Here is a 6,575-nt window from a genome sequence, read left to right as displayed (position 1 = left end):
ACCAAATGTTCATGCCTTAATTAAAACACTCATGATAGTTAGGTGTATTGTTTACAAAATTAAATGGTGTTTTCACCAAACACCATCCCTAATACAGAATACTCACCATACTTTTTTATTCCAACATCATGTGCAATACTTTACTGGAGAATACATCAGAAAGACAACTAAAGTGGATTATAAAGACAAATGATATTCAAGAGAAATAAAAATGGGTTATGTCATGGGTCAAATTTCTTGAGCATCATAGAATCACATTAAGTTTCCTGCTCATCATCTGTGCTCTCCTGGTTTTCTTCTTCTTACTTGCTTATCCATAAACTTCTTCCATGTCATAAACAATTTGCAGTTGTTATCCAGCACACTACAGTACAAGTGATGAACAAAAGAAATGACCAGTTCAAATCACTTTATTGTCACAATACCATAATCACATGTGTACAAGTGAAATTATTTGTGCAAACTGCAGCAGTACAGTATGGATGAAAAATATTAAATATATAACACACATACACAGTATATATATATATATATATATATATATATATATATATATATATATATATATATAAAGGATTCAGTACATGCAGAGAACAATATATGGTGAAAAAGTATGCTATAGTGAGCACAAAATGAAAACAATGATACAAATAATGATAAGAATGGTATGAATTAGTGCAAACAGAATGTCAGGGTGCAGAATAACAGTGAGTCAGAGTCCAGACAGTGTAACTGTTAGAGTGCAGTACATGATGTGGTGTGTGGTGTTACTGGTACGAGTTCAGTTCAGTCTGTGGAAAGAATTTGTCTCGCAGTCTGCTGGTGTAGGTTCTGCAATAACTTCTGCCTGATGGTAACAATGAGAGCGATCCATGCAGTTGGCTGGAGTCTCTGATGGTCCTCTGTGCTTTCCTCACACACCACCTGATCTAGATGTCCTGGAGGGACAAAACATGTATAGAATGTTGTAAATCATTAAACAATATACAGAATTAGGATTTATAGTTTTTGCATAGGACTTACCATTGATTCTTGTTGGAGGTATGGGCCAAAAGAATCCCTCCACAACTCTTGTTGCTCTTTTTTGCGCCGCAACATCTGAGCGGTCACAGTAGAGCTGTCCGTCTTCACAGCAGATACCTGATGGCCGTCGAATTAATCTCTTCATCAACTGGCTTCATCCTCCTTCAAACAAACAGACAAATAAATAAGTCAACAGAGAAATAGTGCTGGTGATTACAGGTGCTGGTGTCAGTACTCACCATATTCTGTCATTTCCCGCCCAAATTCCAGATATGATGCCACAGTTGATTTGCTAATTCTAGGAGCTCGAAAAAAAGATGTGTTTGTGAAAAACAATAATGTTATCTTTTGAGAGATCAACATCAAATGCATATAACTACATTGCTTGATTACATACATACCAGTGGAAATCTGCCTTTTCTAATTGGGCACAAGAAGACCATGTTCTTTCCTCATTCATCAGGACTGGTTTGACTGGCTTGCTGTGACTGATTTTCTATGCGTTTTTGGTCTCCAGTTGTAAAACAAGAAAATATTTATTGACCCCATGTTTAATTATTGTTGTTTAAACACAAAATAAGCAGTTATAATTATATACTTCAAGCTCAAGTTCCCTGCAGACTCCTGAGCTCATCTGTACACATAAGATTCAGAGTCTGAGAAAACACCATCATGCAAACTCTCAGTTTCTACCTTACAACAGAGCACAAAAGAATGTGTAAGTGAGGAAGTAAAGGAATAAGAGGAAGAAACATTTTGAAGAATTTTGTCTGCAAGTTTAACAGAGTGAGAGGAAAGCAGCATTAGAATTTTTTTCTTTAATAGCAAGCTAATATGAATTCTTTAAATATGATTACCTGCTGACGATTTAGTTGTAGGCAGTTTAAAGGCCTCTTCACACCAAGGATGAGTCCACACCGCAGCTATTTGACACAGAGAAACAATATGGTTGGAATCTCTTCCAGAACAAATTTTTCCAGATGATGAAAAATAAAAACATTGACAGCCAATCAAAATCCACCATACTGTGAATAGTCTGAGCATGTATATGAAGACAACATCACTGCAGCACACGCTTATAATAAGCAGAATGTTATTTTATTTCAGTATGAAAAATAAAAGGTTAAAATACTTATCATTGTAGTTCTTGCTCTAGATGTGAACAGCTTCAAGTGATCTGATTTGGCCAAATTAACTGAAGATCTGATTTGTCACGTGACAAGTCAGTGATGGGAGTGAGTGTTGACTGTAGAGGAGAAATTAAAAAATAAGTATACATGCAAAAACTGGAAGATGGCAATAAAAGTACTGTGAGCAGATGAGAGAGAAAGAGTGGAAGCTTTTGGAAGGGCTGATATTGTGGAGAGCTGATGAAGAATGACTGCAAGACAGAAAGAAAGATGTGATCACATGATGAACAACAAACACATTGAAAACAATGGCAGACAACAGCATACTGTAAGTGCAGTATGTATAACATTAAACAGAATGTAATCGTCTGTTGGTGTAGATGCTAGATGCTACAGTTCAGTCAAGATGCTCAGACTGACATTGACATACCTTTTTGAAATGTTTGCCTTTGGTCTTTTCCATAAATGCACAATATGGCCCAATTCAGATCCCATGACTGGCGTCCTTTGGTCTTCCCTTTCAGCTGAAACAAAGAGAAATATATACATGTTGAGACAATGTGCTAAAAATAATCTGGAACCAAAATATTTAAGAGGAACGACTGTAAGGAATGTTATTATCAACAGATTAAATAAGGATGTGTGCATTACATCAAATCAGTTATAGCTAAATGTCTTCAACGTTACTGAGAAAGATTGAATCATTGAATGATTTGTTCAGACTCCTTGATAACTTCTTCAAGATCAGCACTGGGAGCTTTGAGTTTAAGTTCCCTGTTAATTCTAGCAGCTTTCTGACAGAATTGGTCAAAATTATGAGATTATGAAAATGTCATAATGGACCACAGAAAGAGAGAGAGCAAAACTATGTGTAAATTAATTATTGATTACATTTCAGAAAAATAGGAACAAGTGATGGCATTTACAAGAGTTGTTTTCTTTAAAGAGCTGCTGGAGTAAGTGATCTGATGTAACTGCAAGACAGAAAAAATATTAAATTACAATATTTACAATAATTCACAATAATTATAAAATTCATTTATATAATTAAATAATAATAAAAAAAGTATAAAAGGTGGCAAGCATTGTAATTACTGTGCTTTATAAATAGTATACCGTAAAATCACAGTTAATGGTAAAACTATGCTTACAGTGGTAAAACCATGGTAAACGTTGTGGTTGTTGTGCTTCAACTACAAATACCACAGTAAAACTATGGTTATTGAGGTAAAACTACGGTAAGTGTTGTGTTTATTGCGCTTTAAAAACAAATACCACAGTAAAACTATGGTTACTGAGGTAAAACCATGGTAAATGTTGTGGTTATTGTGCTTTAACTACAAATACCACAGTAAACTATGCTGACAGTTGTAAAACCATGGTAAATGTTGGCTTTAAAAACAAATACAACAGTAAAAAAATGGACACTGAGGTAAAACTACGGTAAGTGTTGTGTTTATTGTGCTTTAAAAACAAATACCACAGTAAAACTATGGTTACTGAGGTAAAACCATGGTAAATGTTGTGGTTATTTTGCTTTAACTACAAATACCACAGTAAACTATGCTGACAGTTGTAAAACCATGGTAAATGTTGGCTTTAAAAACAAATACAACAGTAAAAATATGGTTACTGAGGTAAAACCATGGTAAATGTTGTGGTTGTTGTGCTTTAAGAACAAATACCACAGTAAAACTATGGTTAATGAGGTAAAACCATGGTAAACGATGTGACTTGTGCATTGGCTACACAAAATATGGTCAAGCAACAGTTACTATGGTAAAACCATGGTAAATGTTGTGGTTATTGTGCTTTAAAAACAAATACCACAGTTAAACTATGCTTACAGTGGTAAAACCATAGTAAATGTGCTTAAAATACAAATACCACACTAAAACTATGCTTACAGTGGTAAAACTATGGTAAATGTGCGGACTTTTACATGATCGCGCTTATCACGTGACACTGGTTTGGTTGATCTGTAAAGCTGTCATTAGCCACGTGAATATAATTAAAACGGTTTTATTTATTTATCTATTTTAAAACAGCAACAATTAGAAGTTAGCTTAGGCTAATATTAGCAGCTGTGCTAACGCAGCAGCCGACTGTTCTAATTTAAACGCACACGCTTCCATTTTAACACATGACCCCATGTACAGAGACGCAGAAGGACCGAAATAATTAAAATAATGATCTCATTACAAAAGAAAAGATAATTTGTTGCCTTTCTTACCTGTTTGAAGGTGTATATGCATCTAGTGAACGGGGCAAACCGAGCCTCGCAGGTGACGTCACTGCCGTAGAAGATGCTGCGTGCTATTTGTACGCATCTGCTCTCCACAGAAGTTAATGGGAAGGATTGGCGTATCATATGCACGCGAAATTGGACTTTGGCGTATGTATTACACGAAATTGGAAAGTGCAAAGTCGTGTTATTTATACGCAAATTGATGAGAACGGGTTGGTCAAACAATGCACACGTAGCTCAAAGTGCAAATTCTGTGCAACGAAGCCTGCCGCGTTTCTGGCGCGCACACGTGCCATGTGCGGGAAAAACACAAGCTCAACCGGACAAAAGTGCAGCGCTGCTTTGCGCGGACAACTCGCAGGTATCTCTCTCACAGACACACAAAACGCGTCGCGTGTAGTTCAAGCAGAAATCTAAAACAGTTTATTTAATCACCAAACGGGCAAATGTTTACCTCCAGAAAGATAAAAAAAAAAACAGCAAAGGTTAGTCGACAGATTAAACGGAAAGAGAAAGTGCGATCTATATCGTTAATTGCAGCCATTTTAGAAACAATGTCTTTTCTGTTTTACATTTATGTTTAAATATTATTTGTTTGTGTTTTGTTTCAGTTTAATATATTAATTACGAAAGAAGTTTGTGTTATTTGTAAATGTCGGACGTGGTATGAATAGGACAAAATACGCCGGGAGAATTGAGAAGGTCAGACACAATTTTTGACCACTTCGTACGTTTTTATTTGTGGAAAATCCCTCTTTAAACGAATTTCGTTTTATATAATTTTTATCTTAATTTCTAATATATATTTTTGTTGATCAGAGTTATTAAAATCGAATAAGAACAGGAAAATGGCATTGTGAAATGAAGTGCGTAACAAGATGCAAGCCTATGCTTTAAGGGCCTGAAGAAAAGGCTAAAACATAAATTATAGTTCTATATAAACCATACAGACATTATTAGCGCTACAGAAATACAAATATTTTGCTGAAATGCACAATACTCAATCTTACAGCCCAGGGTCAAGTCTTTATGAACATTAACAATGATTTTGGACAGATATGGTGTAATGTAAAACTATGGCGTGCTGTGACTCGCAGGATTCTTTCGGCTGAATGAACAGTTTGCTTTGTCACATCGCATCTTTAAATCTACAACTTTGCTGGCTAAAAATATGACTATAAATCAATACAAATATATGGTAACAATCCTGACATTAAACATTGGTCTGGGGCTTAACCTCTACTCTAAGACAGCGGAGCATGAGTGCTTCAGCAAAGAACGCAACCCGGAAAAACTATCGGCAAGGGTTTTTGCCGATAACCGATAGTTCGGCCAATCAACTATCGGTGCCGATTAATCGGCAAAACCGATAGATCGGTCGACCTCTAATGTAAAGTACTTTAATTATAATTTGAACTGTAGTGTTATTTTTATATTTGATTTGATATTATATTAAAAGTTTTAAATTACAACATTAAAATGTGTATGTCACGTCTGTGTTGCTAGTGTTTCTTCCCCCATGGACTTATGTTTTAGTTTTTCCCATTGTCTCCCCTGTTGTTCTGTTTACATTGGTTTCTCCTGTCTTTCCTTTTATGGTCTGTTTCCTGTCCTCATTAAGTTAATTGATTAATCCTTTCACCTGGTTCTTGTTTGTTCTCCTCATTAGTTCCTCATTTGTTTAGTATTTATAGCCCTTCCCTTCCTGAGTTTCTTTGTTCTGTCTTAATGTTGTTAGAAGAGGTTGTGTTTTGTTTTCCCAGTTTTGAGTTATTAAATATTCAGTATATTTTGGACTCCCTGTCTCCTTGTGTTTCCCTCGTTCTCCTCACCTCCTGCAACCCGTGACAGAAGACAGAACCGATTAAAGATGACTGAGGCTGAGGACAGGCTATGGGGGCTATGGCAGAGTGGGCGGACACTGGAGAGGTATGTAGAGGAGTTCCTTGAGCTCTCCCATCGGGTGAGCTGGCCCGACGTCTCTCTTGCTGTTGTGTTTCAGTTGGGACTGGATGAGGAGACAATCCGATGTGGCTTCCCCACATGTGATTTCTCCTTGATTGAACTAATCAACCTCATTCTTTAATTAAATGGCTCTAATATCGAGGTTAAAGAAATAAAGAGTGGTTGTAAGTCTCCACATCCAGCCTCCTCCGAAACCCAGCCCGTCTCAC

General features: G+C 36.3%; 1 long non-coding RNA gene across 2 annotated transcripts; it reads right to left on the bottom strand.

Annotated features, from left to right (window-relative positions):
* Positions 1–410: 410 nt before the first annotated feature.
* Positions 411–4,608, bottom strand: LOC141344944 (uncharacterized). Of its 2 annotated transcripts, none has more exons than XR_012356873.1 (6): positions 4,387–4,608; positions 1,881–3,127; positions 1,425–1,534; positions 1,263–1,328; positions 1,024–1,185; positions 411–938 (listed from the first exon to the last, which is right to left on the bottom strand). It is a non-coding gene; the product is annotated as an uncharacterized lncRNA (long non-coding RNA). The 2 variants fall into 2 exon arrangements; XR_012356874.1 differs by having other exon boundaries at positions 1,263–1,321.
* Positions 4,609–6,575: the final 1,967 nt, after the last annotated feature.

Source organism: Garra rufa, chromosome 10, assembly GCF_049309525.1.
Source record: "Garra rufa chromosome 10, GarRuf1.0, whole genome shotgun sequence".
Classification (NCBI taxonomy): domain Eukaryota; kingdom Metazoa; phylum Chordata; class Actinopteri; order Cypriniformes; family Cyprinidae; genus Garra; species Garra rufa.
Note: the sequence above shows the minus strand (reverse complement) of the source record. Positions and strands in the feature narration are given on the sequence as shown.